This window comes from Kogia breviceps, chromosome 8 (assembly GCF_026419965.1).
Source record: "Kogia breviceps isolate mKogBre1 chromosome 8, mKogBre1 haplotype 1, whole genome shotgun sequence".
In the NCBI taxonomy this organism is placed as follows: Eukaryota; Metazoa; Chordata; class Mammalia; order Artiodactyla; family Physeteridae; genus Kogia; species Kogia breviceps.
Genome location: NC_081317.1, coordinates 9,639,652 through 9,658,823, shown reverse-complemented (window position 1 = coordinate 9,658,823; position 19,172 = coordinate 9,639,652). Strand labels below are relative to the sequence as shown.

Sequence of the window (19,172 nt, the reverse complement as noted above, 5' to 3'; positions counted from 1 at the left end):
TGGTAGATACACGAGAAATCAAATATTAACCTCTCAGTGTATGTGAAGCATGTACTGCCTAATTCAAAGTGGATCTTTCTGTATCATCTACGTGCTGAGGGCAGTTACATATTGGTGATAAGTCGTGTCTGGTTTTCATTTCACTCTCAAGGAAACTAAAATGCATACATATTACATGAAGAATTAAGGAATAGTAAGATGAATTTCAACCTTGTCATACAAAATAAAAATTTACTTTTCTTTCCCTTTTTTTTTTTTTTGCGGTACGCCGGCCTCTCACTGTTGTGGCCTCTCCCGTTGCGGAGCACAGGCTCCGGACGCGCACGTTCAGCGGCCATGGCTCACAGGCCCAGCCGCTCCGCGGCATGTGGGATCTTCCCGGATCAGGGCACGAACCCGTGTCCCCTGCATCGGCAGGTGGACTCTCAACCACTGTGCCACCAGGGAAGCCCTCTTTCCCGTTTTAGACAGATGATTGACAGGTATTTTAAAAATTGAAATGGTTGAGTTATGAATGATGATTAGTTCTTTTTCACGTCTACGCTTTGGGAACAGGGTTAGTACTCCTAAAGCAACATTTGGCACATCTTAACACAATTAGAAGCAGACAGTTCTAATTGATGTTCACTTTGCGGTTGGTATAATAGTTTATAAATAATAAGATGGTTGATATTTGGAGAGATACAGTACTTAAGAGTAGTTTAGGAGGCAGTTTGATGCAGAAGAACAATACTGGTTTTGGAATCCAGCAGATCTGAGTCCCACTTCTAGAACTGCTACTTAATTGATTTGTTACACTTAAGTTTTCCTGAGCCTTAGTGATCTTTTCCCTAATGTGAGGCCACTAATATGTAGCTTTCCAGGTTGTTGTCAGAATTTGAGGTGAATGTGTATACAGTACCTAGTGTGGTGTCTGGTATATCATAGGTGCTTAGTAAATTGCAGCTATTGCTGTTATTTAATCTGTTCATTTATATCTTCAAGAAACATGTGAGGACTCACTAAATGCCAGTAACACAAGGTATCAGAGATACAAAGCAAATGCTTCCCTGTGAGAAATAGAGTGATATTTATAGATAGAGTGTATTTATGTGGATAAATACAAGCTGATTCATCAAGTAAGAAGTAAGAAGAGGCAGGAGATGAGACTGGGATCACATCAATGAGGCTTTAATCTGTGTGGGTGAGTAGGGTCTTTATTTTGTGTTTTGGACAGTTACTGATGGGTTTAAGCAAGAGAATGACATGATCAGAGATTTCTTATATAGTTCACTTTGGAAATTATTGGAAGGAATATACTGGTTAGGAGGCTTTTGCAGGTCAGTGATGGTGTGTTCTTCTAGTGGGTAAAAGTGGGGATTAAAAAAGAGGGAATAATGGTTTTATGAAAACTAAAAAAAAGAAGAGGAAGGATTAAATGGTAGATTAGAATTTTTTGGTCTCTCTTCATTTGACTGACTCCTCCTATGTATCCTCAGGATCTTAGCCTGGATGTCCTTCTTCCAGGAAACCTTTTTGACCTCCCCCAAGTCTGTGTTAGCTGCTTATTTTATGTGCTCCGATAGCATAACGTTTTTTCACTTCTTACTGTGCTTAAGACACTGTATTTTAATTATGTATTTAATTTTGTGTTGCCTTCAGTAAATTGTGAACTCTCTGAGGGCACAGATATTGTGTTTTGTTCATCATTGTGTCTCCTAGCATGTAGTAGGAAACAGTCAATGTCAATATGTTGAAGTGAATTGAATGTAGTATGTGAAGGAGAAGGAGAAAACAAGGATGTCTGTTAATTACTTCTTCCTTTCCAGTTCAGGTGCCATTTACTTATTTATTTCCGCATTGACCTGGCTAGAACTTCCACCACAGTGGTGAAGAGCATGGTGAAAATGGACATCCTTGTCTTGTTCTCGATCTTAGAAGGAAAGCTTCCAGTGAATTGAATATTGTGGTAGTTGTGGATTTTTTGTAAATGCCCTTTATTATGTTGAGGAAGTTTCCTTCTACTCCTAGTTTTCCAAGTGTTTTCATTATGAAGGGATATTGTGTTTTGTCAAATGCTTTTTATGTATCAATTGAGGCAGTCATTAAAAAAAGACTTTATGTGATATATTACATTGATTGATTTTTGTATATTGAACCACCCTTGCATTCCTGGGATAAATCCCACTTGGTCATGATGTATAATCCTTTTAAAATGCTCTTGGGTTTGGTTTGCTAGTATTTTGTTGATTATTTTAGTATCTACATTCATAAGGGATACTGGTTTGTAGTTTTCTTTTCTTGTGGTAACTTTGTCTGGCTTTGATATCATAATAATACTTGCCTTAAAGAATGAGTTAAAAGTGTTCCCTCCTCTTCTATTTTTGGGAAGAATTTGAGAAGGATTGATGTTAATTCTTCTTTAAACATTTGTAGAATTTACCAGTGAGGCCATCTAGTCCTGGCCTTTTCTTTGAAGATTTTTTTATTTCTTTTTCAATCTCCTCACTTGTTATAGATATGTTCAAATTTTCTATTTCTCCTTAAGTCAGTTTAGGTAATTTGTGTGTTTTAAGTAATTTTTCCATTTTTTTCTAGGTAATCTAATTTGTCGGTGTACAATAATTTTTAAAAATTTCTGTATGGTTAGTACTAATGTTCCTACTTTCACTTCTGGTTTTAGCTATTGCATCTTCTCTCAGGTTTTAGGCTAACTAGAGTTTGTCAACTTTGTTGATCTTTTCAAAGAACTAAAATTTGGTTTCATTGATCCTGTTATTTTTCTATTTTCTATTTTTAAAATCTCCACTCTAACCTTTATTACGTCCTTCTTTCTTCTAGCATTGGGTTTCATTTGTTGATTTTCTATTTTCTTAAGGTGTGAAGTTGGGTTACTGATTTGATCTTTTTTCTTTTTTGAGGTAGGCATTTACAGATATATTCCGAGTACTGCTTCTGCTGTATCTTGCAAGTTTTTGTATATTGTGTTTTCTTAAGTATGTCTTATATATTTTTGTTCCTCATTCCATTACCTGCTTCTTTTGTGTTTAATTGATTTTTTAAAAAATATTTATTTACTTATTTAATTTTTGGCTGCGTTGAGTCTGTTGCTGCATGTGGGCTTACTCTAGTTGCAGTGAGTGGGGGCTACTCTTTGTTGTGGTGGTTGGGCTACTCATTGTGGTGGCTTCTCTTGTTGCAGAGCACAGGCTCTAGATGTGCAGGCCTCAGTAGTTGTGGCATGTGGGCTCAGTAGTTGTGGCCTGTGGGCTCTAGAGCACAGGCTCAGTAGTTGTGGCACACGGGCTTAGTTGTTCTGTGGCATGTGGGATCTTCCCAGACCAGGCCTTGAACCCGTGTCCCCTGCATTGGCAGGTAGATTCTTAACTACTGTGCTACCAGGGAAGTCTCTAATTGATTTTTTGTAGTGTACCATTTTGACTCTCTTCTCATTTCCTTTTGTGTATATTTTTAAGATATTTTCTTACAGGTTACCGTAGGGATTACAATTAATATCTTAAATTTATGACACTGATTTAAATTGATGTCTACTTAGGTTCAATAACATACAAAACTCTATTCCTATACAGCTCCCATCTTTTTCCTTTATGTTGTTACTGTCATAAATTACATCTTTAATACATTTTGTGCTCACTAAAATAGATTTATAATTTTGAAAATGCATTTGTCTTTTAAATCATATAGGAAACACAAAGAGGAGTTACAAACTAAAATACAGTAACGTTGATTTTTATATTTACCTTTGTGATTACCTTTACTGAAATTCTTTGTCTCTTCATGTGGCTTTGAGTTACTGTCTAGTGTCCTTTCATTTCTGTCTGAAGGACTCCCTTTAGTGTTTCTTTTTTTTTTTTTTTTTTGTGGTACACGGGCCTCTCACTGTTGTGGCCTCTCCCGTTGCGGAGCACAGGCTCTGGACGCACAGGCTCAGCGGCTGTGGCTCACGGGCCCAGCCGCTCCATCGCATGTGGGATCTTCCTGGACCGGGGCATGAACCCGTGTCCCCTGCATTGGCAGGCGGAGCCTCAACCACTGCGCCACCAAGGAAGCCCCTTTTAGTGTTTCTTGAAGGCAAGAGCTACTCACAGTGAAATCCCTCCACTGCCTTAGAATGCGTTAATTTCTTTTTCATTTTTGAAGGATAATTTTACTACATATAGAATTCTTAGTTGGCACTTTTTTCCCCCCTTAGCACTTTATGTATATCATACCACCACCTTCTAGCTAGCCTTCATGGTTTCTGATGAGAATTTTGGCTGTTAATGTTATAGAGGATTTTTTGGTACATATGAGTTGCTTCTTTTTGCTACTTTCAGCATTCTCTCTTTGTCTTCCAGTGTGAGGATGTCTTTGTGTTTATCTTTCCTGGAGATTATTGAACTTCTTCTGTGTGTAGCTTCATGTCTTTTATCAAACTGTGGAAGTTTTTGGCCATTATTTCTTCAAATATTCTTTCTGCCCCTTTCTGTCTCTCTTCTTTTTCTGGAACTCCCATTATATACATGTTTATATATTTGGTGATGTCCCACAGGTCTCTTAGGCTCTTTTCATTTTCTTTTCCTTTTCTTCTCCTCAAACTGGATAATTTCAGTTGACTGTCTTCAAGTTCTGTGATTCTTATGTCTGCTCAAATGTACTATTGAAACCTTTGAGTGAATTTTTCATTTTGGTTATTGTATTTTTCAGCCTCAGAATTTCTGTTTATTCCTTTTTATAATTTTTTTTTTTTTTTTTTTTTTTTTTTTTTTTTTTTTTTTTTTTTTTTTATGGTACGCGGGCCTCTCACTGTTGTGGCCTCTCCCGTTGCGGAGCACAGGCTCCGGACGCGCAGGCTCAGCGGCCATGGCTCACGGGCCCAGCCGCTCCGCGGCACGCGGGATCCTCCCGGACCAGGGCACGAACCCGTGTCCCCTGCATCGGCAGGCGGACTCGCAACCACTGCACCACCAGGGAAGCCCTCCTTTTTATAATTTTTATCTCTATTGATAGTCCCTGTTTGTTGAGACATTATTCTTCTGGTTTCTCTTAGCTCTTCGTCTTTAGCTCTTCAGGTATATTTAAGACAGTTTATTTAAAATCTTTGTTTAGTATATTCAGTGTCTATGCTTCCTCAGGCACAGTTTGGTTAATTTCTTCTCGAATTACCATATATTCTTGTTTCTTTGATTGCTTTGTGATTTTTTTTTTTTTTTTGCCTGTTGAAAACTGAACATATTGAATCATATAAAGTAGTATCTCAGGATATCATGGTCTTTTCCTTCCTCAAGGAGGGTAATTGTTGCTTGCTGTGGACTCTGACTCTTGTTTGTTTAGGGATTTTAAAAAACTTTTTGTAAAGCCTGTGTATGTTATTTATGTGCTCTGAAATCTCTTCCTTTAGTTTGTGTTCAGCTAATGGTTTTTTTAAAAAAAATAAATTTATTTATTTATTTTTGGCTGTGTTGGGACTTCGTTTCTGTGCGAGGACTTTCTCCAGTTGTGGAGAGCGGGGGCTACTCTTCATCGCAGTGCGCGGACCTCTCACTGTCGTGGCCTCTCCCGTTGTGGAGCACAGGCTCCAGACGCGCAGGCTCAGTAGTTGTGGCTCACGGGCCTAGCCGCTCCATGGCATGTGGGATCTTCCCAGACCAGGGCTCAAACCCATGTCCTCTGCATTGGCAGGCAGATTCTTAACCACTGCACCACCAGGGAAGCCCAGTTAGTGTTTTGATAGAGATTTCCTTTAATGCCAGGAGGAGCCCCCCCAAACAAAGAAGGAAGAGGAGGAGGAGAAAATCATTTCCCAGTGTTTGCTAATTGTCTCTGTTCAGAGCATCCCTTCATCTGTTAGCTAGGCTATTTGCAACTGTGCCTTAATCTTTACTCACTGCTTGTGCTGAGATTAGAGATCAACCAGAGGTGAAAGCTTAGGTATTCTTAGGTCTCAGAGCATGTGTCCTGCCCTTAGCATTCACATGACTTTCTAAATTCTAGTGTATGTGGTAGTGCTTTTTTTTTTTTTTTTGTGGTACGTGGGCCTCTCACCGCTGTGGCCGCTCCCGTTGCAGAGCACAGGCTCCGGACACGCAGGCTCAGCGGCCATGGCTCACGGGCCCAGCAGCTCTGCAGCATGTGGGATCTTCCCAGACCGGGGCACGAACCCGTGTCCCCTGCATCAGCAGGTGGACTCTCAAGCACTGTGCCACCAGGGAAGCCCTGTGGTGGTGCTTTTGAATGCCCTAATTTCCCAAGAAACTTTCTCCCCAGCATTTTCTCCCAGGTTTTCTGTGCTGTATTGTTTGCCTCAACTATCATCTTTTGCCTCTGCTGGCAGCAGGTTTTTCTTTCTTTTTTCCCCCCTCCCCCCCGACTTTTTTTTAAATTTTATTTTATTTTTTATTTTTTTTAAGGAATGTTTCCTTTTGCACCATGAGTGAGTTCTAAGTTAGGTGAAAGAGATAAGCACCTTGCATTAGTCCTTCAGGCAGCCCCCATACAGGTCTAAACAAACACAATTCTCTGAGAATAAGATCTGCCCTGCTTTCTCCAGAACCAGGGACTCAGTGTTTGCTTGTTTGCTGTAAATTTTTGACTATTTTAGAGTTCTGAAAAAATTTGATTCTGACAGATTTTGTTTGGTTTTTCAGTGTTTCTGTGGAGGGACTGGCCCTTGGAGCTATTTACTGTTGTCTGCTGATCTCAGTCTTCAAAGGGAGTTAAGTTTTGAGTTTGTGGTGCCTATGGGAAGCCCCTGTCTACATGTTCTACAGGTAGTTAGATATAAGAGTTTGAATCTTTCTTTCTTAGGGAGGAGATCTGAGCTACAGATAGGGATTGGGGGGTTATCAGTTTATTGTGGAAAAATGCATGAGTGGATAATATCATCAGAGAGGCTCCAGGGAATCTCACCATAGAGAAAACCACAGTGGAGGCAGAGAACTAATGGTTACAAAGTATAAGGAAAACCAGGGGTCTGTGGTAGAGTGAAAACTAAGAAGATTGAATAGTTGCAAAGAGAGGAGAATGATTTCCACTATGAAGATTAAACTTCCCTAGTAAGATAAAACTGAAACAACGTGTCCTTATCATAAATTGTTTCAATAGAACAGTGACATTTGAATGAAAAGAGGAGGTGAATTGGATGATAATTAGAAGGTAATGCAAGGTTAACATAGATTGTAACATTAGTATATACTTGGGGTTTTTTCTTGGCAGATGGGAGAAAAAGATAGGGGTGAAGTGGATTATGGGGCTTTGTTGTAAGAATAGTTAAGATATTCAATTTTATAATCCATTGTGAATAGGTAAGAGGGCTAAGGCAGAGGGATTTGAGGATTGGTTGACTCAGACTGAGGAACAGGTGGAGTGGGAGACAGGGACTGAGGCGGTTGGCAGAATAAGAGACTGTGGTCACAGAATGAGACGTTTGAATTTTACTTCAGAGATAGAGCAGTTCCAGATGATGAGTGATAAAGTCCAGGATGTGGCCCCAGGAGGTGGTGAGTCAAAGTGAAATGGAACTTAAGGTTATTAATTTTTTTTTGTTTTTTTTTGCGGTATGCGGGCTTCTCACTGTTGCGACCTCTCCCGTCCTGGAGCACAGGCTCCGGACGCGCAGGCTCAGCAGCCATGGCTCACGGGCCCAGCCTCTCCACGGCATGTGGGATCTTCCCGTACCAGGGCATGAACCCGCATCCCCTGCGTTGGCAGGCGGACTCTCAACCACTGCGCCACCAGGGAAGCCCAAGGTTATTAATTTTTAAGGTGGTCAAAGAACTGTAAGGCTATAAGATATTGGCTGAATTTCTTATGTTCTCCCTGAAGCCAGCCTAATAGCATGATTTGGGATGGAGAGGAAGACAGAGCTTTGCGCTAACATTTTTAATGAACGTGGACAATTATTAATATTAGTTAATGAACAGCAGTGGATGCAGCCTTGCCAAGTTAATTTTTCTTAGATAATTAGTTGTTTCCTATGGAGACAAAGCTATGGTCAGTTTATTTGGAAATAAGTAGTTATTAAGTTAGGAAAATGAAATCCATATAAGCACTTTTCATACCATTAATTTATTCTGCAAACATTTACTGGATGCTTTTTCTTGGCCTTGAAGTTGCTCACAGCCTGGGGGTGGGGGGCAAACATCTCAGTAGATCATTGATACAGTGTGCTAAGTGTCATTCATAGTAGAGTAGTGGTCTCATGTGGGATAGATCCCAAAATCCATTGGGATGGGCAAGAAACCATCAAAACGTTTACTTAAATTTTTCCATTTCACTGTATTTACTTTCTTTATAGTTTTTTTACTTTTTTTTTTTTTTTTTTTTTGCGGCACACGGGCCTCTCACTGCTGTGGCCTCTCACTGTGTGGCCGCGGAGCACAGGCTCCGGACATGCAGGCTCAGCGGCCATGGCCCATGGGCCCAGCTGCTCCGTGGCATGTGGGATCATCCTGGACCAGGACACGAACCCACGTCCCCTGCATCAGCAGGCGGACTCTCAACCACTGCGCCACCAGGGAAGCCCTCTTTATGATTTTTAAAAATTAATTAATTAATTTTTGGCTGCGTTCGGTCTTCGTTGCTGCATGCGGGCTTTTCTCTAGTTGCGGTGAGCGGGGGCTCCTCTTTGTTGTGGTGCGTGGGCTTCACATTGCAGTGGCTTCTCTTGTTGTAGAGCACGGGCTTTAGGCGCACGGGCTTTAGGCGCACAGGCTTCAGTAGTTGTGGCATTTGGGCTCAGTAGTTGTGGCTCGCGGGCTTTAGAGTGCAGGCTCAGTAGTTGTGGTGTGTGGGCTTAGTTGCTCCACGACATGTGGGATCTTCCCGGACCAGGGCTCGAACCCGTGTCACACCCCTGTGTTGGCAGGCGGATTCTTAACCACTGTGCCACCAGGAAGCCCCCCTTTTATAGTTTTTTAATGCAAGAGATTTCATACAATATAAAAAGTGTAGATAACATAACAAACATCCATATACATAGCATGTAGTTTAAGAAATAAAATATTACAGATGCAGTTGGAAGCTTCTTATATATTCTTCCATAATCCCATCCTCCTCACACTGAATTTGGTGTTCATCATTCACATGAATTTTTTTTCAGTTGCATGTTATGAACCTTATAAGATTGTTTTATACTGTTCTCATCTTTCTCTGATATGCTTTATTCCCACTCAACATTGATTTTAAGAATTTTCAATATTGATACATTTAGCTCAAGTTCATTTATTTTTCTGCTGCGTAGTGTCCCATAGTATGACTATTCTTTCTTAATTCTCCTGATGGTGGTTGCTTAAATTGCTCTAATTTTTCATATCTTAAACTGCTGTTATAAATGTTCCTTACACATCTTTTTGAGCTCAGTTATCAATTGTTTCATAAGCAATCAACTCAAACTTATAGCAGCTTAAAACAGCAAATATTTATCATCTCACAGTTTCTGTGTGTTAAGCATCTAGGCACAGCTTAACTGGGTGCCTCGAGGTTAGAGTCTCTGACAAGATTAAAATCAGGTGGCAGCAGATCCCCAGTCATCTCAAGGCTTGCCCAGGGTGGGATCTGCCTCCTTGCTCACTCACATGGCTGTTGGCAGGCCTCAGATCCTCACTGGCTCTTGGCCAGAGGCATCCTGCTTACGTGGCCTCCATAGGGCAGCTTACAATATGGCAGCAGGCTTCCAGCAGAGTGAATGAGAGAGGGAACCCAACGTAGAAGCCATAGTGTATTTGTAACCTAATCTTGGAATCCCATCACTTCTGCCATATTATATTCCTTTCTGTAGGAATGAGCGTGAATAGCAGGAGGTGGGATCATGCGAGGCCCTCTTAGAGGCTGCCTACCACACTGGTTCATAGGGCACACATTATCAGCTTTACTAGATGTTGTGAAATCTCTTCCTGAAGTGGCTGTTCTAATGTATACTTTCCTAGAAAATAAGATTTAAACTTTACTAATGTTTAAAATAGGAATTGGCATGGTGGCTTGTGTTTTAGAGACTTTTTTGTTACTTAAAGTATTGATATTTGGTATTGGGAAGGAATATTGGGAGTTACTAGTTTGTTTTGATGTATTGCCAGCTTGTGTTACTTGTTGGGAGTATTTGTATATTATGTTATTTAGGTCTAACTTAATTAAATGCTTGTGAAATGGACAAGTTATCTAAGAAAGATCTGCAAAGAAACACATGGATTGATATAAGAGGAATAATACAAGTGTGTGTTAAGAAAATGGGAGAACTGATACTTCTCTTGGTTCTAGCTCTTAGCTGTGTATGAGGGAAAATTAATTATGATGTATAATGTTTGACAGGAAGTCAGTGAAAACATTAAAATCACAGAGACTATTTCTTTTATAATTAAATTATAATATTTATAACTTTTATTTTTGTACTTTATAATTTACCACTGTTGTAACAATAAACCTTACCCTAATTGTATACTATTGTGTAAGATACTAGCTAATAATAGTAGTACATGCACATTTTATATATTTAAATGACATAAATATATATTGGGGTACATGATTGAATTTGTAGACTATTTTACTTAGAATCCTAGAGGTATGAAAAGAATACTGGAGTAGGAGTAAGGATGGAGCAAATGATTGTCTAAAGAAGTTAGGAAAGGCTTCACAAAGGAAATAGATTTTGATCTCCATCACAAAGGACAGAGAGGAATCTAAATGGCAGAAAAAGAGTAAGGAGGACATTTTTGACAGAGGAAGCAGCATTTACAATGGAATAGATCCTTCAGGGTATGACTTTTTGAAGAATAATAACTTCCCTAAGTGGTTAGAGTGAGGATTGTGGGGGAGGTGAAGGAAGATGAGAATGGAGGTGGCCAGAATGTAGGCTCTGTATAGCGAGTAGAGATCAGTTAAGGAGGACATTGGCATGATCCACTGGAACTAAGGAGTTTCTTAGTTTTCTGATTGGAAACTGGCTACTTCGACATTACAGTGCTATCCTGTAGGTCAAGACTTCAAAGGCCAGCCTCAGTTTACAGCTCCCAGTGATGGGGAACAATGGTTTACCATTGAGAATTTCAGACTATTTTTTTTGTTTTTCATAAACAAAAAATTGAGAGGAGATAAATTTTATTATTATTATTCTTTAAGCAGCTTTATTGAGGTGTAATTCACTTAAACTGCGCATATTTAAAAATTACAATTTGGTAAATTTTGACGTGTATATACCTGTGATTCCATCACTTGCAATTAGGGTAATGAACACATTCATCACCCCAAAATTTTCTTTGTGCCTTTTAGATGAAGTTTTAAACATTTAACACTATATTAACATAAGTATTTGTGAAATAAAATCATTCTTGTAGGGAATTTAGTGAGTGGTCACATTTTAAAAGCTTTCTATTACAAAGAACTAAAACATGCACAAACTAGAGAGAATAGTGTAGCAGACTTTCACGTGCCTATCACTCAACTTCAGTGTGTGGTAGTGTTTTAAATTTTACTATAATGCTTATACTTTTTGCTTTCTTACAAAAGTAGTGCTTTCTTACAAAAGTCTGAGTATATGAATTCTTCATTTTACAAATGAGGAAATTAAAACCTGGAGAAATTGAATCAAAAAATTTTAAATTATGGAAATGTTGGAGTGGAAGGGGATGAAAAAACATATTTTTTACTCCTGTGTATGTGAGACCCTTGCTACTCAAAAGTGTGCTCTGTGGACTGGCAGTGTGACCATCACCTGGGAGCTTAATAGAACTGTAGATTGTCATGCCCCACCCCAGACATACTGAATCAGAAATTGTACTTTAACAAGGATTCCAGGTGATCGCATAACATTAAAGTTTGAGAAGCATAGTGCTAGGGCAGATTGCCTCTTTGGGCAACAATGAACTCTTAGAATTAAGAATCTTTCTTGAACTGAGGTAGGTAAAATGGAAAAAAATAGAAACCTGACTTTAGTTACTTAGTTTCTTAGTTAGCTTACTTAGTTAGCTTAGTTTCTGTTATTGAATGATGGCTCATATAGTACTATGAGAAGATAATATTTTAGCTTTCCCTTTGTCACCATTTTCAATTTATAAGGAAAAAAAAAGATTCTGAGGATAAAATAACAAGTACTCTAAACAATTATAATTACCCATTAATGCCCTTTGCCAGGATTATGTTTGGTCTGTGAATAGGAGGTAGAAGCCTTATGGCTATTTTTTTTATAGCTCCATAAATTGATAAAACAAAGCAAACCCCAGTCTCTCCCACCCTCTCATTCCACAGATAGCAATGCTGGGCAACCAGAAGGCAGAATTAAACACTGTTGAATGTGTATACCAAGGGAGGACCTCGTGTTGTGTTCAATCTAGCTGGCTAGGAAACCCTTCCATTAGCCTCTTCCTAATGTTTGCACTGAATGAGCCATCACATTTTGAAGGCAACACTGACTGAATTCAGTATTGATGCATTCACTTACCAACGTTTCTGCCTCTGGCAGAACAGTCTTTTACTAATGGTAGTGTACCAACAGCAGCCACTGGCTTCATCCTCATTCTAAAGGAAACCTTGTAATATTGTTTCTATTGCCATATCCCTTATATGTACGAGCCCCATTATAATTCTTTTTTTTGTGCCTGTGCTCCAGAAGCATTTCTAGATCATTGTTACTTGTTAATGGAAACCCTTTTGGTATAGTCCCAAGTAAAAACCTGTACAGGATTGAAATGTGTTCTGAGTTATACTGTGTTAAAGTAAGATACGCGCAGGCTCAGCGGCCATGGCTCACGGGCCCAGCCGCTCCGCGGCATGTGGGATCCTTCCGGACCGGGGCACGAACCTGCATCAGCAGGCGAACTCTCAACCACTGCGCCACCAGGGAAGCCCCAAGATACTAGTATCTTAACAAAGAGAAAATATCAGTGCTGTTCTTTTGACTTGTAATGTTTTCACATATATCACCTAGCTGGTGTTATCTTCAAACTTTTATGGAGAATGATTTGGCAGCTGAAAAAAACATTTAGATTCAGAATTTAGGAAAAGAGGTTTTTACTATTCCTTTTTACTGCTATTATATTCTTTCTGATGAAAGCATATGCTCTAGAGCTAACCAGTAAAATAAATGATTTCAGTTTTACTAGATCTTGAGTCCTCAGAGCCTTGTATGTAGTCAAACAACCGTATATAACATGTAAACTACCATGATTCCCACGATGCCTTATTGGATCTAAAGAAACCCATAGGGCTTCCCTGGTGGCTCAGTGGTTAAGAATCCGCCTGCCAATGCAAGGGACACGGTTCGAGCCCTGGTCCAGGAAGATCCCACATGCCGCGGAGCAACTAAGCCCATGCACCACAGCTACTGAGCCTGCGCTCTAGAGCCCATGTGCCACAACTACTGAGCCCATACGACACAAGTGGGATGGTTTACTACCTCAGGGGTAGTGCATTAAGCCTATTGCTCTTGAGAATCCATTTTCATCTCTTCTCACCAATTGCTGGGACAGATATGACAAGCCTTTAAAGTTGAGTGGAAATTTTCTGTGGGGCGGGCTGTTGTATTAAATTGTTCCTTACCACCACCATGGATGTTGTAAAGACTTGGAAGTGGGTATCCTATGGCTAAGAAAAGAAGATAATATTGTTTGTGGTTGGGAGGCTGTAAGGTCTAATATATAGGGAATAATTTTCTTCCTATCTGCCTATTATTTCCTTCTCCTTTAAATCATAACCTGAGTTCATCTACTCCAAAGAGATTTTCTTGATTAATCAACACCAGAAAGCGTTAGTTAAAGTCTTAACTGTGTGTAATACTGTGAGAGGCTTTGTTTAAAGAGAATTGCATAGTTATTTTATATATAATTTCTAAATTGTACCAGTATATTCTTATATTTAGGTTTACTATTTTTAAAAATTTAGATTGTGTGTTTATGCTGAGTGTTGTTTGCAAGGGATAGGGATTGCCTAATTAATATGGTAACCACTCCCCAATAATTCTTAGTTGAAAACCCCATGTTACCATTATGCTAATGACCATTCATTTGTCTCTTATTTCTGCTCATTTTTAAAATTAATAGAATTACAATAATATAGTGACTAAGAAAAATGTTATTAATAGTTAATGTCAAAAGAAAAAATACGTAAAATAAGCTTTGAAATTAAATAACCACCACATTAAAGAGGCTGGATTCTATTTTAAGGACTTATTTAGAGTAAAAAGTAGAGTTCTGAAATGAGGCAGAAGTTTCCAGTAACATTTGAATTACTTAATCAATAAATATTTTTTAATGAGGGCTTCTTTACCTGCTGAAATTAGTTATTACATGCTCTAAATGATACACTGAAGACACAAGAATTCCTTCTGGCTCAACTTTTCTCTCATTTAACTTTAGTTTCCAGAATGTCCTCATTTAGAATTTGTTAATAGCTCATGGATTTGGTCTCTTTGTTACTTTACCTCTACTCAAGGTAAGTTATTTAATTTTTAGAAAATCAGGGCTTCCCTGGTGGCGCAGTGGTTAAGAATATGCCTTCCAATCCAGGGGACACGGGTTTGAGCCCTGGTCCGGGAAGATCCCACATGCCTCGGAGCAGCTAAGCCCGTGTGCCACAGCTACTGAGCCTGTGCTCTAGAGCCCGGGAACCACAACTACTAAGCCTGCACACCACAACTACTGAAGCCCGCGCCCCTAGAGCCTGTGCTTTGCAACAAGAGAAGCCACCATAATGAGAAGCCCCGTGTACCTCAATGAAGAGTAACCCTCGCTTACTGCAACTAGAGAAAGCCCGCACGCAGCAACGAAGAACCAATGCAGCCAAAAATAAATAAGTAAAAATAAATTTTAAAAAAAATTTAAAAAAAAAAAGAAAATCAGATCAACATACTTAACCATGTTTGTAAAGATCAGGAATTCTTAAGGAGAATTTAATATGCTTTCTTTTCTAGTTGTAAATATTTAAGAGATCACAAGCAAATTATTAAGATAACAACAGCAACAAAATTTTTCTGTAGAATCAAGAAATGCTCCTCCAGAATACACATGTAGGTGCGAGGTAGCTTTTATTTATCACAGTCTCGAAGAGAAATAAATAGCAACTAATTTCACTTTTGTTGACCCTGCTGCTGATTCACAGATTTCCATGCAACTTTTCACAGTATATTTCTGGGGAACAAAGTTCATTGTAGTCTAAATGCAGACATATATTTCTGTATATTAAGCAAGTATTTTAATACATTATTATTACTTGAGCTAATAACAAGTAGTCATCTGTCAGTGAACTAAAAAGGTACAAAGTTCACAGTAATTCTTACATAGCTTAGTAATTACCCAGACAGCTTGTTAGAAAAGCTGTTTAAATCTAGGATTATGAAATACACTGATGGCTCTTTTACTCCCATGGAGTTTCAAAGGATTGTTAATACATTTGTCTATAATTATACACAAGTTCTCAGAGTCTTCATTAGTGAAATTTATATTCTAAGGCAAAATTGATACCACTTATAAATTGTACTGACTTCTTGCTCCCCCACCCATCCCCTTGATGTTAGTTGTTAAACTTAACATTTCTGTCTTTCCCTTCTTATTCCTCTCTCCCCGTTTCTTTAAAAAAAAAAAAAAAAAAACTCAGAATAGTGTGGCAATCATTTATATTTGATTTGTTTTTCAACAAATATTTGCCAAATAAAGAAATTTCTTTGGGTTCTGGAAACTTCTTGGGGGAAGGAGGGTATGAAGAGATGGAAGAGAGAGAAAATTAACTCCATAAAAACAGAAACTTTAATAAGTTTTCATTTTCTAATTATTGTTCCATTATGTCATGCCTTTATGTGTTCCTGGAAACACATAGACATGCATTTACCATGGCAGCTGTGGTAGTTAATGGACTCTTAAAAGTCATGTTTGGCTATTACTAAACAAATATGTATTTGTTTCTTTCTAATGAAATTAACTGCTATCTTAAAAAAATAACAAAACCCCAGTTTGTTTAGATTATTGTAAATAACATATACGTATATAATGCTTTAGTACTAACTTTAAAAAACGACTATTGGAACTGACTTTACTCTTCTAAGGTTTTATTTTCATTCCTAAAAATACTTAATTTGGTATATTTGCATTTAGTTTTTTTATCTCCTAAGGTATTTTCAGTTGTTTATCTGATGCTACATGCCTCCATTCTGATATTAAATCACCTGTTGGCCCCAACTTATAATTTTTTATTATTTCTTTGTTCTTCTCTATTAAGGCAATACATTTTAGATCATGATGCCAAATGTAGATGACCGGAAGTGACATTAATGAAAGAAGCAAAAGAGTTTTTCTGCTTTAGGAGGGGCTTGTCTACTACTTAAATTTGAACACTTTTCCTCTCTAAAATATTGTTTCACTACGTACTGTCTGTTTTCCTTACTGAGTCATCTTGAAGTATTATAGTATAGGCAAGATTTTCTTTTCCTGGGCATGGATATAATTAGATGAGGACATGTAGAGCAGTCTGAGTGTTAGCAGATAATTCTCCATTTTGAAAGGCATATATGATCAAGTTTATAGAATGGGATAAAAATGTCATGAGCTAGAATTTAGTGGTAATATTCTATGTGTTTATAACATCTTTGACCCACAGAACTGAGTTTTCAACATCCTTTTCAATCAGGGAGAATTATACTCATTAAATTCAATTTTGTCTAATTTTTGTCACTTTTTTTTGTAGGATGTATACATTCAGTATATTTTTCTTGATTCCTTCTTGGGAGGCAGAGCTTCACAAATCAAGCAATTCCATTGTTTCAGTGGTATTTATTACTATTGTCATTGTTAACTCCAATTATTGTTATAACAGTAATAACAATTATAATACTAAATGCTGCAAGATATTTGAGGTTAAAGCTGTAATAATAGATCATCAGATCTTAACAATATGGTATTTGGTTTCTGCTTTAACTATGAACTCAGCGATGCTTACTGATAGAGCTATTCCACTTCAAAGAAACATCAGAGAAATTTATACTGAAAAGATAAATAAGGGGGTGATGCAATAAAAGAGCTTGAACATGTAGATAATGAGAAAAAAGCTAAATTAAGCTGGTTATAGGTTCCTATCTCCAGTTCCTCATGGAATGATGTAGGGTATAAATAGTTATTTAGGTGAATATTTTGGTGGTATATATTCTGCTAAGAAACTCTTGGCAAGTCTTACATTGTAATGTTGATCCAGAAAGCAGTTCTTTAATATATTAGTCTTATAACCCTAAGTAATATGTTCTAGCAGTAATTATGCCAATAAAATGTGTATTTGTATTATTTTGTATTATTTTACTGATTTAGTAATTTACCACGTGGCAAACTCTAGAAGTCGGCGTATCTGCTGTTCTAAACACAAGTCTGTTAACCAGCACTACCACAATGCCTTTGTAAAACAAACTGGTTGGAATGGCTGCTGCTATTGGAGAGAATGGTTTTCTCCTGGGGAAATATTTTTTCTAGTTTCATGGGATGTTTACTAGTAATAATCATTTTAGCATGTAAGTTTTATCCTTTCTTTCATTTAAAGGTTTTAGCAGTAACAGTAACCTGAGCAACAGGAATTAATATAGGCATTCAGTGAATATTTGTTGAATTAAATTTACACAGCTCCTTCTATTTCCTTATAGGCTAGATAAAATATGCTTTGTATATATTAATATTAGATTAATATGAACAATAAAATACCTTGACTGTGCTTTCTATTTTAAAGTATCTCTCTGTTTGCATCCTTCTGACATTTTTTCCAGGCTTCAGGCTGCTGAATAAGGCTGCTGTGTCTTCAGTCAGCAAAATTCCATTGGTGTATGTGTCTACATGAGATACAACACTTTATTCTAGCATGGGAAGAATTTTCCAGTCGTTCTCCTATTTTTCATGCCTACAACTCTGCCTCCCTTTTTAAATTAAATTTTTTTTTAATTTTTAATTTTTAAAATTTATTTTATTGAAGTATAATGGATTTACAATGTGTTAATTTCTGCTATACAGCAAAGTGATTGTTATACATATACATGTATGCTTTTTCATATTCCTTTCCATTATGGTTTATTACATGATATTGAATATAGTTCCCTGTGCTATACAGTAGGACCTTGTTGTTTATCCGGCCTCCCTTTTTTTAAAATGCAGTTTTGAGAATGACCAAGTAAAAGGATTTCCTTTAAAAATGAGTGTTTGATTTCCAAATGTTTTATTTCTTACCATAATTTCTCCACTATTAACAAAAGACCATAAAATAACAAACACATAAGAAACTGCTGTTCCTGATAAAGGTTTGTTGCAGAAATTTCTCTCCTTCCTCTCATAATAAAATTTGTGATGTATGTTGTGTAGTATGTTTTCTTACATTCCATCTCTTTGTATTTGATACTGGTAAATTCTCCAGCGTTTCCCCTCATAGCAGGCATGTGTTCTTCAAAATGACCTCTTCTGAGCTCACATAACCTCCGTTTTTTTTAAAAAAATTAGTCTCTTCCTCCCTCTCTATATCTATGCACATATATAAAATGTACAAAGGGACAGATATATAAATGTATATGCATAATCAGAGTATTTTCTTCTGAACTGTATGTAAGTTGTGACGTGATGCTCTGTTGACACTGAAAACTTCAGTGCATATTTTCTAAAGACAAAAATACTGTCTTGGGCTTCCCTGATGGCGCAGTGGTTGAGAGTCTGCCTGCCGATGCAGGGAACACGCGTTCGTGCCCCCATCCGGGAAGATCCCACATGCCGCGGAGCGGCTAGGCCGGTGAGCCATGGCCGCTGAGCCTACGCGTCCGGAGCCTGTGCTCCGCAACGGGAGAGGCCACAGCAGTGAGAGGCCCGCGTACCGCAAAAAAAAGAAAAAAAAATACTGCCTTTTATAACCATAATCTAATTATTAAAATCGGGAAATTAACAATGCTATATTTTTATCTAATCTGTAGATCTTATTCAGATTTCATCAGTTTTCCCACCAAAGTCTTTTACAGTAAAAGGAAAAAAAGTTATCCTTCAGCACTCAAAGTAGGAACATGATAGGTTTTAGTTTTCATGTCCCTTTAGTCTCCTTTAATCTGGAACAATTCTTTAATCTTTTTTTTTCTCATGACATTGACATTTTTCAAGAATATAGGCCATTTATTATAAGATATTCTTTTAATTCAGGATTTTTTTGATACTTGCAATTAGATTATTACACATTTTTGGCAGGAACATCACAGAAGTGGTGTTTTG

General features: G+C 37.8%; 1 protein-coding gene across 6 annotated transcripts in view; it reads left to right on the top strand.

The window, feature by feature from the left end:
* Positions 1-19,172, top strand: part of PBX3 (PBX homeobox 3) — a 229,881-nt gene that overhangs the window by 26,080 nt on the left and 184,629 nt on the right. Inside the window, exon 1 of one of the 6 annotated variants that reach the window (XM_067040721.1) lies at positions 1,001-1,183. The exons of the other annotated variants lie outside the window; for them this stretch is intronic. The gene's annotated coding sequence lies outside the window, so the exon portion shown is untranslated. Of the gene's footprint in view, positions 1-1,000; positions 1,184-19,172 lie in introns of those variants that run through there. 6 annotated transcript variants of the gene reach the window in all.